The sequence below is a fragment of the Nuphar pumila genome, chromosome 5 (genome assembly GCF_984573655.1).
Source record: "Nuphar pumila chromosome 5, dmNupPumi1.hap1.1, whole genome shotgun sequence".
In the NCBI taxonomy this organism is placed as follows: Eukaryota; Viridiplantae; Streptophyta; class Magnoliopsida; order Nymphaeales; family Nymphaeaceae; genus Nuphar; species Nuphar pumila.
The window spans coordinates 125,785,008-125,799,832 of record NC_143253.1 but is presented as its reverse complement, the minus strand read 5'-3'; the positions used below and the strand labels follow the sequence as shown (position 1 = coordinate 125,799,832).

Sequence of the window (14,825 nt, the reverse complement as noted above, 5' to 3'; positions counted from 1 at the left end):
ATGGGTTTATTACGCCATTGGAAAAGAGATTGTAAGTACGGTAAACTTAGACAATGCGACTGAAGGTCTCTGATCCTGAGGGTATGGTTTTTTCCTTCTTGATGGGAAAAAAGAAAAGGAAAAAACTGAGATATGTTGAAATCTAGTCTACACACACAGCAATATGGCGTAGTGCACAAAGTTGTTCCCTCCGTAGGTGGAATGCGTATGACGTCGTCCCTCACCTCACTTTATTCCCACTAGGCAGTTTTCTTAGCCACCTTTACTATTCCATCCTTCTTGAACAGTCGAGGATGTAATTCTTTATAATGATTGATTCTTATGCCCTCACAGTTAGGACATGAGCAAATTTTACAAGAGTTCAAGGTAAATGGTAAAGAGAAACGAGGCTTGAAGGAGAAGAAAAAGAACTACGTGGTTCAGCAACCAGAGTTGCCTACGTCCACGGGAGAAGGGATTCTTTCTTATTTTTCACAATTTCATACACCATGTATTTATAAGAAAGAAAACAGAAATCTTATGTTTATCCGTTTTCAATTTGTTTTGAATTTGAACCTTCATTGGCTCCTTCTTTTACGCCTTCCATCATGCAACAGTTTTGGCTGAAATGTTGGGGGTTTGTTGTGTGAGCATTATCTCCATTATCCTTGCGTGATCCATTATTTTCATGTGATTGGTGGCAGCACTTAATTCCAGCGTTATGCATATCTTCAGTATCATAACGGTCCATGATATTAGCTTCATGTGTGCTGTGTGTATCTTATATGCCATTACACGTGCTTTGGCGGTTATGCTGATTACTCCCTCGCAAATGAGTCATGGGATTTAACCACAGGTCGAGTTTGGTTCGTAATGTTGTGAACACTCCCTTGGTGAGAGGTTTAGTGAGAATATCAGCCACCTATTGAGAGGAAGAAACAAACTTGGTAATAAGTTGTTGTGCCACTTTTTCACGAATAAAATGATAGTCAATCTCGATGTGTTTAGATCGATTATGAAAGACAGGATTGACTGTCATGTATAATGCAGACATATTGTCACAGTAGATGGTTGGTGATTGTTTGATGAATACTCCAAGATCTCGAAGGATGTAGGTGACCCAAGTTAGTTCAGCTGCAGTTGATGCAAGTGCCCGATATTCCGCTTTTGAACTAGACTTAGCAACAGTAGGTTGCTTCTTTGCACTCCATGATACACAGTTACCTTCAATATAAATGCAATATCCAATGGTTGATCGTCATGTCAATTGGCATCCTGCCCAATCAGCGTCAGAGAATCCGTATAAAACCAAAGGATTCTTTTTGAACATATGAATCCCATGTGATAATGTGCCCTTTATATATCGTAGTATCCTCTTGACAAGTTGGAGATGATACTTGGTAGGAGCATGCATGTATTGGCTGACATAATTTACGCTGTAAGCAATATCAGGTCGTGTGAATGTTAAATATCGAAGACTGTCGACAATACTTTGATAAGAACGAGGATCTGAGTGGTTCATCATTTGAAGGATTCTGAGGTCGTCCAACCATAGGAGTAGAGATAGGCTTGCAATTAAGCATTTGAGTTCACTCTAAAATTGCAGAGGCATACCGTTGTTGATCAAGGAAGAGTCCATGATGGAAAGAAGTTACTTGAATACCCAAAAAATGATGTAAGGGCCCTAAATCTTTCATTGCGAATTCATGACTCAACAACTAAATAATATGCTGAAGTAATGAGGGATTACTGCCGGTAATGATCATATCGTCAACGTAAAGAAGAAGGAAGATACTACCTTGAGAACTATGGTAGACAAATAAAGAAGAGTCAGAAATACTACAAAAGAAACCAAGTGTGAGCAAATATATGCCAAATCTGTCAAACCATGTTCGGGAGGATTGCGGAAGACTATATAGAGCCCTCTTGAGTTTGCAGACATGGTGTGGGTGTTGAGTATCCATGAAACCCGGAGGTTGTTTCATATACACCGTTTCATCAAGGAACTCGTGCAAGAAAGTGTTTTTTATGTCAAGTTGCTTAATTGCCTAATTATTCATGAGAGCAATGCTGAGAACAATCTGAATGGTTGCAGGTTTAATAACTAGTGAAAAAGATTCAATAAAATTGACTCCTTGTATTTGTGAATATCCTCAAGCAACAAGTCTGGCTTTTAATCGTTCAAGAGAACCATCAGATTTAAGTTTGGATTTGAATACCCATTTGCATGAAACAATATTGGCATTAGGAGGTGCGGGTACTAGTTCCCATGTACCTGTTTGGTGTAGAGCATTTATTTCTTCCTTCATAGCGTCGAGCCATCCTGGATGAGCGAGGGCCATCTTGATGTTTGTTGGTTGCTGTGGTATTTGTTGTTGAGCCAAAAAATATTTTGGGTTGGGTTTTACAATATCCGATTGGCTTCTAGTAATCATGGAATGGGTGATAGTAGTTGGAGCAGAAGATGTGGGAGTTGTGCCATGTTGCAAAATTGGACTTAAGGAGTCTAATGAAGCATCAACTTGAATGTTTGGAGAATCACCACAGGAGCTATGTTGCTGAGCGATTGCGATAGTCATTGGTATTGGTCGATTCTTCATGAATATCTTCTTCAAAATCTTTGATCCATCTAGAAAAAACAGATGAAAGTCTAGCTGTAGATTGATTATTTTTTAAAGGATATATACTTTCATCAAAAATTACATGGCTGCTGATATATTGCTCATCGAAAATAACGTGAGCCTGAAAAAGCATAGAAAGAGCCAATTCTACTATACTCCGGTGTTTTCTCTCAGCTCTCCCGTTTTGTTCAGGAGTGTGAGGACATGAGAAGGTATGTTGAATTCCTCTCTTTCAAATATTGCTCAAAATGATTTCCAATGAATTCTCCACCACACCACCATCTGACTGAAAAGTCTTAATGATTTTTTGATGTACATTTTGAACCATTATAACAGACTCCTTGAAGCAATTGAAAAATTCTGATTTGAGTTTTAATGAGAAATACCATGTAAAACGTGAAAAATCATCAACCCTTATAGAATAATATTTGTATCCTTGTTGTGAACATACGGGAGATGGTCCCCAAAGATCGCAATGTATTTTCCCAAATGGTTCTTGACAACTTGATTCCGAAATAAAAATGGCAGTTTCGTAGATTTTGCCATAACACAGCTATAACAAATATTTTTATTCATGCTAGAAACATAAATATAGTTACTATTTTTCAAGTCTTTGATGACTTTCATGTTGATGTGTCCCAATCTTCTGTGCCAAGTATCTCCATCTGCACTTTGTTGTCTGGTGGAAAAGAAAGCTTGCTTATGTTCATTGAGGACATATAGCCCCCCTTTTCTACGCCCCCGAGCTATTTCTTTCATTGTTCTCTTGTCCTTTATCACGAAATAATCAGAGAAAAATTCAAAAAACAGAGACTGATCAGTAGTTAATTGGCTGCCAAATATTAAATTCTTCTGTATCTGAGGCACAACTAAAACATTGTAGAGTTGAATTTTTCCATCATTTAACTTTGCAGTTCCTGTGTGTGAAATTTTCAACATATTTCCATCTACCATGATTTTTTCTGAACCTGTATAAGGAGAAAGGTTGGTTAGACTACCTGGTTCTGACGTCATGTGAGAGTTGGTGCCCGTGTCAGGAAACCATCCATCATCAATGCTTTCAGAAATGGACATAGACGCCAAGGCTTGTGGTATGTCTCTGGCCTGGTACATTTGGTTAAATCGATGATAGCACTTAATAGCTGAGTGATTTGGTTTATGGCAGATCTGGCATATGATGCCTTTATCACTCTGAATCTGTTTGGGATGGCTTTTGTTCTTATCCCAATTTTTATTCATTATGGGACTATTTGACTGATGTTCTTCATGTGCTTTGCGAGAAGATTGCCCCACTTGAGTAAATCCTCTGCCTACAGAGGAAAAATTGTTTATGCTACCATTGTTTCTGTAGTAGTTTTGTTAAAGCATTTCTTTTGACCAACAAAAGTTGCACTGTGATTGGTAGAGTTTTGACATGCATGAAAATTTTTGAAGGTATCGTGACTTTGTAGAATCCCTGTAACTTCTCTATACGATGGTATAGGTGGCTTTATCATAGTCGTAACAAATGACTCATAATCGGTCCCTAGACCATTCAGTAAGTTGAAAACCATCGACTTGTCACTCACTGGTTTTCCAATGGCAGATAACTTGTCACAAACATTCTTGAATGCTGCTAAGAATTCTGAAATACTTTGCCCTCCTTTACGAAGGCTTTGCATTTTTTGTAGGAGATAACACTCTCTTTCTTGAGAGTCTAAAGCAAAAGTTCCTTCAAGAGTGTTCCATACCTGAGCGGCCGTCTCAAGGCCAACAACAAACCTGAGTACCTCTTCTGTTAAGGTGCCGGTGATCCAGCCACGCAGAAGATGATCTGACTTTCTCCAAGCAATGCAGTCTGGATTTTTAGTATCATGTTCGTCGGCATCGACGGTATACCTTGTTGGAGCAACTGTGGCGTTGTCGATGAAGGTTTGCAGTTCTTGGCTTTCAATCAATCCTAAGATCTGTGTTTTCCATAATAAATAATTGGAATGGTTTAGTTTGATAGACACAAAGTTTGCAACATTTAGCATTGCTGGGTATGGATACTTAGCCTGGGTTGCCATAGAATGAAATGAACCAGATATAGTTGGTTCAGAGCTCTGATACCATAAAGAGAAACGAGGCTTGAAAGAGAAGAAAAAGAAGTACGTGGTTCAGCAACCAGAGTTGCATACGTCCACGGGAAAAGGGATTCTTTCTTATTTTAGACAATTTCATACTTCATGTATTTATAATAAAGAAAACAAAAATCTTATGCTTATTCGTTTTCAATTTGTTTTGAATTTGAACCTTCGCTGGCTCCTTCTTTTACGCCTTCCATCATGCAATGGTTTTGGCTGAAATGTTGGGGGTTAGTTGTGTGAGCATTATCTCCATTATCTTTGTGTGATCCATTATTTTCATATGATTGGTGGCAGCACTTAATTCCAGTGTTATGCATATCTTCAGTATCATAATGGTCCATGATATTAGCTTCATGTGTGTTGTGTGTATTGTGTATGCAATACACGTGCTTTGGCGGTTATGCTTATTAAATGGTAAATAGATTGCAATGTACTCTTAGATCAATAATGGTATTAGATGATGTGTGCTATGCTGTTCTACAAATCTGACAACTGATACTTGTTCCTCCATAATAACGCCTTGAGTTAATTCCATAAAATCCTAAGTTAAAGCTCTTGCGTAAGATCCAAATCCAAAGCTCTATCGCAGGTATCTCCAATATTTCGGAGCATATATATCACTGCAATTTTCACTTAGATCTTCCCAGGTAATATAACCTAGAGTGTGCTAATCCAGTTTTCACTTAGATTTTCACTTAAATGTATGACAAGATTACCTCGATATATCAAAGCTTAAAGAGAAACTCAAATTTTTCTTCGTTTCTCTTTCATAAACTTTGCCATGATTTTTTTGGAGCTACTTCGAGAAGGAAAAGAAGGCTTCCAGAAAATCTAAAGAAATAATCACTTGCTAAGATATTTGAAGTAACAATATACTTTTCCTGGAATACATTGAGTAAAAAACTAGAAAAAAAATAATCACCCGCTTAGATATTTTCAAGAATGATAATTAATCATGATGAAAATCCACGGTAATGCCACTCTCACACCACTTATGCCATATATGTATATGATCCGCCACCTTTCATTTTCAAGGTAACGCTTGTTAAACACATGAAGAATCACCACAAGAATCTGACAGATTAGCAAAAGAATGTAATACGGAGATACCCACTAAAAGATCCAAAGATAAACGTAGCTGAAACCCACTCTGCCACAAGACACCCAGAATCAATCATGGGTCAATTCCACTTGTTTTTACGTAAATCCTTTATTTCCCCCCCTTAGACACCTCAAAAACTTCTCTGATTCTGCTATTTTACAAATTCCACTCCAGTTACTTGGGTTCTTTATGTCTACTCATGTTAATGATTGAATCCCAAGAGAGAATAATAATACAAAATATGATGACTATGCTGACATATATATAATTTCCCCGGCAGACCCAGTGGGCCAAATTCACTATTTGTTGTCCCACTTGGGCTCAAAATTCTCTTAATTGGAATGCTTGGTCACCCTCCTGTACCTTGGATATGTCCTTGGTACTCTTCCACTTGGAAGAATTGATCCAACCAAAAGAATCACTCCTTATGATTTTTCTTGCACCAACAGTGAAAATTAGTCACTACAAGGAAGAGGGTCAATAGCGATGACTCTTTTTCAGCAAACAAAACCTTGTTGTTATTGATAAAAAAATAGCGGTGAGATTTTTGTTCTTATTAATTGATAGGTAATAGCAGAGAGATAAATATCTCATCGTTATTATTCTACTACATCCATGAATCTCATCGTTATTAGCTTATCAATAATGGCGAGTAACATATCCCCTGGAATGCCTTAGCCCTGCACATGCTCTCATCGTTATAGGTTTTACTCTATAATAGTGATAGTTATATCATTGTTATAGGGTTTCGGTGATAGTTATATTGTTGTCATAGAGTTTATAAATAGCGATGAGGTTATCTGGCTATTAGATATTATCATTAAAACACTTTACGATTATATTTAACGGGTATAAGATCTCATTGTTATAGATCAATAACGATGACAGTTATGCCACCATTATAGGCTTTTAATCTATAACGGCAACAATCATGTCACCGTTATACAGTTTACAAAAGGGGCTTTGATGGATGCTTTTCATATTTTTCTTTCTCTAACCTTTCACCAGCCGCCTCCACCTGACGCGGGATTCTAACAACCTTCTATGGGGCTATCGCCAGCCATCTCCTCCCTCACCCGAATATCTCTCTCTCTCTCTCTCTCTCTCTCTCTCTCTCTCTCTCTCTCTAACCCTCCACCTGTCAGACCATCATCGACCATCCCTTTCCTTTGGTGTGCTCCCTCCCTCACTCTCTCTCTCTCTCTACTCGTCGAACCACCTTTATGGATATTTTTTGTATTTCTTTCTCAATCAACATTAAACACGATTCCATCATTTCTTGCTTGATTTTAGTTAAAATTTTAGGGTTTTATTTTTTTAAATTAGTATATTTATAAGTGATGTTTATTAGGATTTATGAATTTGATTTATTTATTTTTAATGACATAAATATTAAACTATGGTTTCAGTTTTTTTTGTATTTTTAATTACTATTAAACATGAATTCATGAATAATAAATGATTGATTTTACTTAGAATATTAATATTCAGGTGAATCAGCCCAATATTGTCAATTTTGTATCTGGCTTTCAATCTTTTTGAAAACTATTAAGGTGAATAAACCAATTTGGATTTGAAGTTGTTTTTTTTAATAGTAAAGTTGGGGTTAGGCCGACCACTACCCATTCATTCATGTATGTTTTTTAATTAGCAATAGCCATGTAACTAGTGCTTGATTTTAGTTAGAATATTAATGTTTTTTTAATGAATGTAAAACCATGATTTTTTAGAGATTAAGGAATTGGTTTGCATTTTTTCAAATGATGCGAACCTTTGATTATAGTTTTTGGGTTTTTTTGTGATTTTTTTTTATATACCATTAAGCAAGATTTTATTAATGAATGCATGATTTTGGTTATTACTTATCAAACCTCTAAATCTTCATTTTTTGTTAGAATTTGAATTTTTTATTTGGTTTTTCAAATATCATAAATATATAATTAAGTATTTTTATTTTTTTGATCCACATTGATTCACCTATGCTGGATCGGCAAAGCAAAACACAGACGCAACCACAAGAGCCACAACGCTAGCCCTAGCGACGGACTCGCCGCTCGCGGAGACGAGATCAAACAAGATCTCGATTCTCCGCGACTTTGTTTCCTGCCAAACAAAGAAACCCTCTGGAAACACAGAATGCGGGAACCCAGGAAAAGAAGGGAAGGGAAAGTAACTCACCGAAAAATGTTTCCTCCTGACCTGAAAATCCACAAAGATGATCAGGCGGAGCTTCGATTCCTTCTGGCATTAATGGAGAGGGAGAGGGAGAGAGAGAGAGAACATTCACCATTCAACATTACCAAAATACATCCAACAGAATATTGGATGGGAGAGACAAAAGAGAAACATAAGAGCAAAATAACCACAATCTAGATGGTGATTGTGCATAGATCAGAGTACAAGCCGATCAGCCCCTCCCCCCTACAATGTAACTTAAGAGCCAGATACACATGAGACATGACCCATTGTCGAAGCCTTCCGAAATCGAATTTGATGCCCATGAAAAAGATGTCGTTTCTTTCGGTCCATATGACCCACCATGTTGAAAGCAACCAAACCCGCCACAATAATCTCCATTTTTTTTGTGTCGTACAATCCTCGGACCAAGCAAGAGGTCCCGAATAACGGAGCACGGACGAGTTTGAACAGGTGGCGCACCCCAAGTTTGAAAAAATAAGTCTAGAATGACCGAGCAGAGCCAAAATAGGTGAGTTGTGTCCTCTACAACCTTCTCGCAAAGAACGCACATGCTTGGAAATTGAATCCCCCGTTTCCTGACATTAATTTGGGTTTGAACACGATCCAGAGCCACAAGCCACGCCAAAGCTTTTGCCCTTGGAGCTGGCCCCTTACCCCACATACAATCACTGGGAAACCAGTCCATCCCGGACGGCAACAAGGAATGGTAAACTTGCTTAATGGAGAACCTATCTCCGCTCGCCATGGCCCAGTGAAGCCACGGCAGGCCATGGACCGGCCTAAGATCTCTACCACTGAAGGATCGAAGTGTCTTCCACCACTCCAGCCAGAGGGACGAGTGACACACTGAACTGGGTGTGGAAAGAAGGGATTCATGTAGACTACCATATTTTTGCCTAACAAACGTAGCCCAAGAATATTGAGATGTGGAAGCTTCCCAAGCCCACTTCAAGACTAAAACAATGCTCCTCTTTCTCAGAGCTGGAATCTCCAAGTCGCCTCGCTGCCTCGGGAGAACGATCTGTTGCCAAGAAACAAGCGGGTACTTTTTGTGCAACACATTCCCAGACCAAAGGAAGTGCGAAAGCAAACGGTTAATCGTCTGCTCTACTATCGTCGGTATAATAGACATGTTCATTCGAAACTCTGGTAATCTGGCTAAAACATGGCGAATGAGCGTCACTCGTCCCGCAAAAGATAAATATCGAGCCTTCCAAGCCTGCAATCTCCCTTGCACCCGCTCTATGGTAGACATCCAAGTAGAAGTTCCTGCTGGCTGCAGAGAGTGCAACGATAGACCCAAGAAATTGACAGAAAGGTCGGATATTGGGCAGTTGAAGATCATTGCAGCAGCCGATTGGAGAAGAGGGTCAGCATTGAGTAAGACCAGAGCACACTTACTCTCGTTCAGGCGAAGGCCTGAAATTGCAGCGAAGACTTTAATAATGAAGCACAACCTGGACATTTGATTAACATTCGCATGTCCAAATATTAAAGTATCGTCTGCATATTGAATTGTGTGACCAACAAAACCAGGAATGCCCAAGGATTCCAAGAAGCCTGTTTCTTCTGCCCTTTTCATGAGAATAGGTAAACCATCTACCGCGATATTAAAAAGGATAGGTGCTAGAGGACAACCCTGTCGTACACCTCTAGCCAACTTGAATTCTTCCCCTCTCATTCCATTGATGCAAACTGATGATACGGATTTTGTGACCAACTCCTTAACCCATGCTATAAACCGGCTGTCAAACCCCATATTTGTTAAAGATTCAATCAGAAAATCCCATGCCAGACTGTCATAAGCCTTGTGAAAATCCAATTTTAGCATGAAGTGCGGTGATCCAGTCGACTGTAAAGAGTGAAGAAGCTCAGTTGCACAAATAAAAGATCCTTGCAAACTTCGACCTGGAATAAAGCACCCTGGTTCGGAGAAACAAGTTGATCAATGACAGCGCGCAATCAATTAGCCAACACCTTAGATATAATGCAATACAGAGCACCCATCACCGAAATCGGCCTGAAGTTGGATATGTCTGACGCCCCTTGCCTCTTAGGAATCAAAGAGATGACTGCCACATGATATGGTTTAGGCAACCTCGCATTACGATAGAATTCATCAAACAAGTGGAGCAGGTCAGTTTTAACACTTGACCAAAATGCTTTAAAGAATTCGATGTGAAAAGCATCAAGGCCTGGTGCCTTCCATCCCGATAGTTCGCTAATAGCATTCGAAATCTCCACTTCAGTGAATCTAACCTGCAAAAAAACAGATTGGTTTGCCGCCAACCGCTTATAGCCCATATCGCCGATGACACCCCCGACGCCTAAGTCGGCCGAATACAACCTGGAGAAATAAGAAGTAATAGTTGGCAGGCAATTGTGCGGACCAAACTGACATCCATCGATCTCGATCGAGAGTATCCAGTTCTTACTGTATTTATTTGATGCGTTCATATGAAAAAATCATGTATTATCATCGCCATTAGCCAACCATGCAACTCTAGCCCTCAACTTCCATCTAAGCTCATCTCGTGCTCTTCATTCTGCAACGAGAGCAAAGAGTACGACGATACGCTCCTGCAACTGAAGCACTTGACCCTCCGGTACACCAACAAGATCGACCTGACGTTGGGCCAAATCGAAGAGCTCGGCTTCCCACTGGCCGATGAACCTAAACTTGTTCAGGTTATTAAAACTTAGTCATTCCTTAATACGTTTCCGAAGACGAAGAAGCTTAGCATGGATGCGGATGGCCACCCAAGATCCCGTAGCAGGTTGATCCCACGATTGACCTACCAACTGTTGAAAGTCTGGCACCCGAAGCCACCATTCCTCAAAGAAGAACCTACACGCCTTGAAGCCTGCGCCCCACGAAACAGTCATTTGTTCATGATCGGACATGGTCCGTGGCAGCAGACAAGCAGTGACATCCGAAACTGCGTGAAATAGTTCTGTGGAGAGAAAAACGCGATCAAGTATCCGCAAGCAAGGGCGAGACCTCATATTTGATCACGAGAATTGCTCCCCCACATGAGGTACTGAGTAAAGTTGGTTCCGCTGAACAAACTCTTGAAACCCCCTAATGGAGGGGTTGAGAAGAACCGGTAAACTAGAATCCTGCGTGGACAACAGGCAATTAAAATCCCCTCCTAAACACTGAAGAGCTCCAAATGTAACCAGAACTCGATCCAAATTAGCCCAAAACATTGGTCGCGAAGTAGACACGACAGGACCATACACAAAGGTGAGAACAACATCTTGCAGCGACGGCAACAAGTTTGCAGAAAGGGAGATTGAATAAAGACCAATATCTACTATCGCCACCTTAAGAGAAGCTTTCCAAAGAACCAGGATTCCCCCAGCAAACCCAACAGACGACTTAAAAGCATATGCCGCACCTCTCCATAAGAAAGATACCACTGTTAATGGAATATCCTCCATTTTGGTTTCACAAATTGCAACGACATTCGGACTTTCATACCTAATCCAATTAGCTAAAAACAACCGCTTACGGGGGCAATTCATGCCTCTAATATTCCAAATACACATCTTCATGATAAATAATCAGACAACACCCTAGTACGCCTTTGCCTGGCTGAGCGTCGAACTGAGCTGGAGCCATCTGCCTGAATCTGGGCTTGCGAATGGGCCAATGATTTAGCTCTACGAAGACTATTTGTGACCCTTACCGCCGATCGTGCTCGAGGAACAATCTATTGTTGGATCGAAGAAAGCTGCCCGATTGAAATCTGCACTCCTAGTGCCTGCACAGCCTCGACGAATGACATACCCCATATGTCAAACAAGTCATCGACCCCCTGCAACTCACCCCCCGAACTTGACGAATATGGTCAAGGTTGTGGATGCACTGGTTGCAAGCAGGAGGCCCCCGAGTTCCCCTGAACTGATGCTTTGATACCCTCCATGGGACAACCCCCGTCTTGATCGGGCAAGCAGTCTACCGAACTCAAAAAGTGAGTTGGGTGCAGCATGCAAGGTGACAACGAGACCACGCAGGTAAAACCCAAAACACACGTTGTGGCAGACCCCATGCACACCAGGACGCCTTTGCATGGTAGGAATATCGTCAAAATACGAATTGTAGAATCGACTGAACACAAGCTCCCAAGATGATCGAAAAATGAACGGGCCCAGGATCCATCATGGGCGACAGATGCAACACAACTCCCTGAATCAAGATCGTGCTGGCGGCCCAAAAGTTGAAGAGGCAAACCGGATGAACATATAGAGCCCAAAGAATTCTCAACGCAAGTGGACCCACACTCCATCTCGAAAGCAGTTTTACTCATTAATTCATCAGGGCGGATGAGACAGATTGTCGGCTTGGAAGGACGCTTCTCGATGGACGCTTTAGGATACGAGCGGTATAACTCTGACGAACGACCGACATCATGGGATGGACAGACGACACTGGATGCCTTCAACAAAACCCAAAGCGAACCTATCTTAACCGCCGAAAATGAAGAGGTACCTGCCACCATGGTACACACCTGCGCCACATCACTGAAAGATACAACAGGTTGACGAGGGTCATGGACCCAGTGCCTGGCGCGTGATGAAGGTTCCGGCATACGAGACTTGCCGGAGAGGCAAATAATATGACAAATTTTTTAACGATACGAGCCACACCTGTGACAGAAAACTCTTGAACGGAAGTTGCGATTGAAACAGACAGTACACCACCAGTCTCCCGGCTTCGCCCGACACGTATCCGCCCGTCGCCTAAAGCTGCAGAAAGAAGGTTGCCACGTCGGCCAAACCAGATTCCACCCCTCTAGTACATCCTTGTTAGAGTAAGGCCTAAAGAAAGGAGCATTAAGTGACCCTTGAATCTCATTTTCTTCCAAAGCTTCCCTGTGAAGAGACTTGACAAACCACTGAACATCCCTTATATCAAGCGCTCGTCGACACAAACCGCGAACCAAGAACCCAGATAATGATGCGAAGAATCCCTGAGATAGCCTAAACGGGACCCTAACCGAAACTCCCCACTTCTGGAGCGACACCGCGAAGGCCCAAGCATTAATACCCTTCGCTAACTCCAAGAGAGCTTTTTTGTTGTGTGAAATTGACCGACTACACGAGAGACTCCAAAATCGATCCGACCCCCGCAACTTGCCTCTCATCATCAACAAAGAGAGAGAGAGAGAGAGAGAGAGATGAGAGAGAGTTACCCTGCTGCTTCGACAAGGATGTCTTCGTGATGAAGGCGCGAAAGGATCTGAAGGCGGTAGACGAGAAACTTTTTCTCTCGAACAGGAACAGGGAATCCACCAGAGCTCTTTGGGCACCGAGGGTCGCAGCGACGAGACGATGGGGTTGGTGGTGCAGTCGAGGCTTAACGCACTCCTGGCTGAGGATGACGCGGTGTAAGGGCGTGAGGTGCTCTAATTCAAAAGGGGAAACTAGGCGTGACTGCTGGGGTTTTTCATAGAGAAAGAGTGTGGTACGGAGAAATGCACCGGTTGGAGAAGTCATCGGAATGTTGGTGTGGACTGGGGGTGGTCGGATGGATTGCCCGGCGACCCAATCGAAAGAGGGGGGGTGGGGTGACACGGAAAACAGAGGGGAATCAACACCGAGAGATTTAGGGATCTGCTGGCTTGGTGGAGGATGATGGGGAAGTGGGGTGGCACCGACCGGAAAGCCCCGGTGGCCGAAGGAGGAACCGGATGAGAAGGGGAGGGGGGGAAGTGGTGTCGGGTGAGGGTTTCACTTAGATCAGTGGTTTACGGCAGCCCTCAGATGGAAATACACGATGGCTTCTGGTCGATGATGAAGGAAGAGAGAGCAGGGGAGAAAGGGTAGTTGGCAAGACGGAGAGAGAAAGAGAGACAGAGGAAAAGGGTAATCTTCCAGAAGCTTGTTAGTGAGAATGCATCTTCCGGGCAAAGCAGTGGCAACACAGCTGTGGAGGAAGGTTGTACGAAGGAGGGAGATGGTGCTGGTGGTTTTCACTCAGGTGGCCGGGAGGAGGCAGAACGTCAAGGGAGGAAGGAGATGGGTGAGAGAGATCGAGAGAGAGAGAGAGAAGATGCATCCCTCTTCGTCGGCTTTCCAATGGAGCACCTCTCACCGACCTTCTGGAATTCATCGATGGAAGGAGAAACGTGCTTCCCTCTTCGGACTTTCACTTCGGATCTCTTCTTTTGGGAGAGGGAGAGAGAGAAAGAGCCTCCTGAGGTGAGAGAGATCCCGAAAGTCGGCTCATCTTTTGGGGTCCATACAATATTTTGTTATTAATTTTTTTTAACAGTCAAAAAGTTAACGACGACACGCCAATAACGAAAAAGGTCAAAAAAAAAATTAAAACACGTGGCACTCATAAAAAAATTGATAACCAATGGTCAAGATGCTCGGATGAGTTTCAAACTCATTTTAGAAATGACCTGATCCGCTTTCAACAGGCAGGGGTCGGCCTAACCTGAGCTTTCTCAGTCGAAAAAAAGGTACAAGTTCTTATATTTTTTTCATCAATAAAAAATTATTTTTTAATATTTTAATAAAAAATATTTTTTATTAAAATATTATCAAAATTATCTAATAATGATTTAAAATATTAAAATATGTGTCAGAGTCGATGTCATCATGTTCGAGCATGTCCGACTCTGTTACCAAGGAGATGCCACCACAACGGCATGTCATTGTGACATAGTGGGGGGGATAAAAGCGAAACGGTGTATTATTTCTCATCTTTGGACCAAATATAAATTATATAGTAGGGAATAAAGATTTTCTTAATGTTTTCATATTTGATTTCTAATTTAAAATCTACCTGAATCGGATTAAATC

General features: G+C 41.5%; 1 long non-coding RNA gene across 1 annotated transcript; it reads right to left on the bottom strand.

Moving 5' to 3' along the window:
* Positions 1-3,068: 3,068 nt before the first annotated feature.
* Positions 3,069-14,166, bottom strand: LOC149838570 (uncharacterized). The gene is made up of 3 exons (XR_016432196.1): positions 13,208-14,166; positions 3,599-4,546; positions 3,069-3,371 (listed from the first exon to the last, which is right to left on the bottom strand). It is a non-coding gene; the product is annotated as an uncharacterized LOC149838570 (long non-coding RNA).
* Between the last annotated feature and the right edge of the window lie 659 nt (positions 14,167-14,825).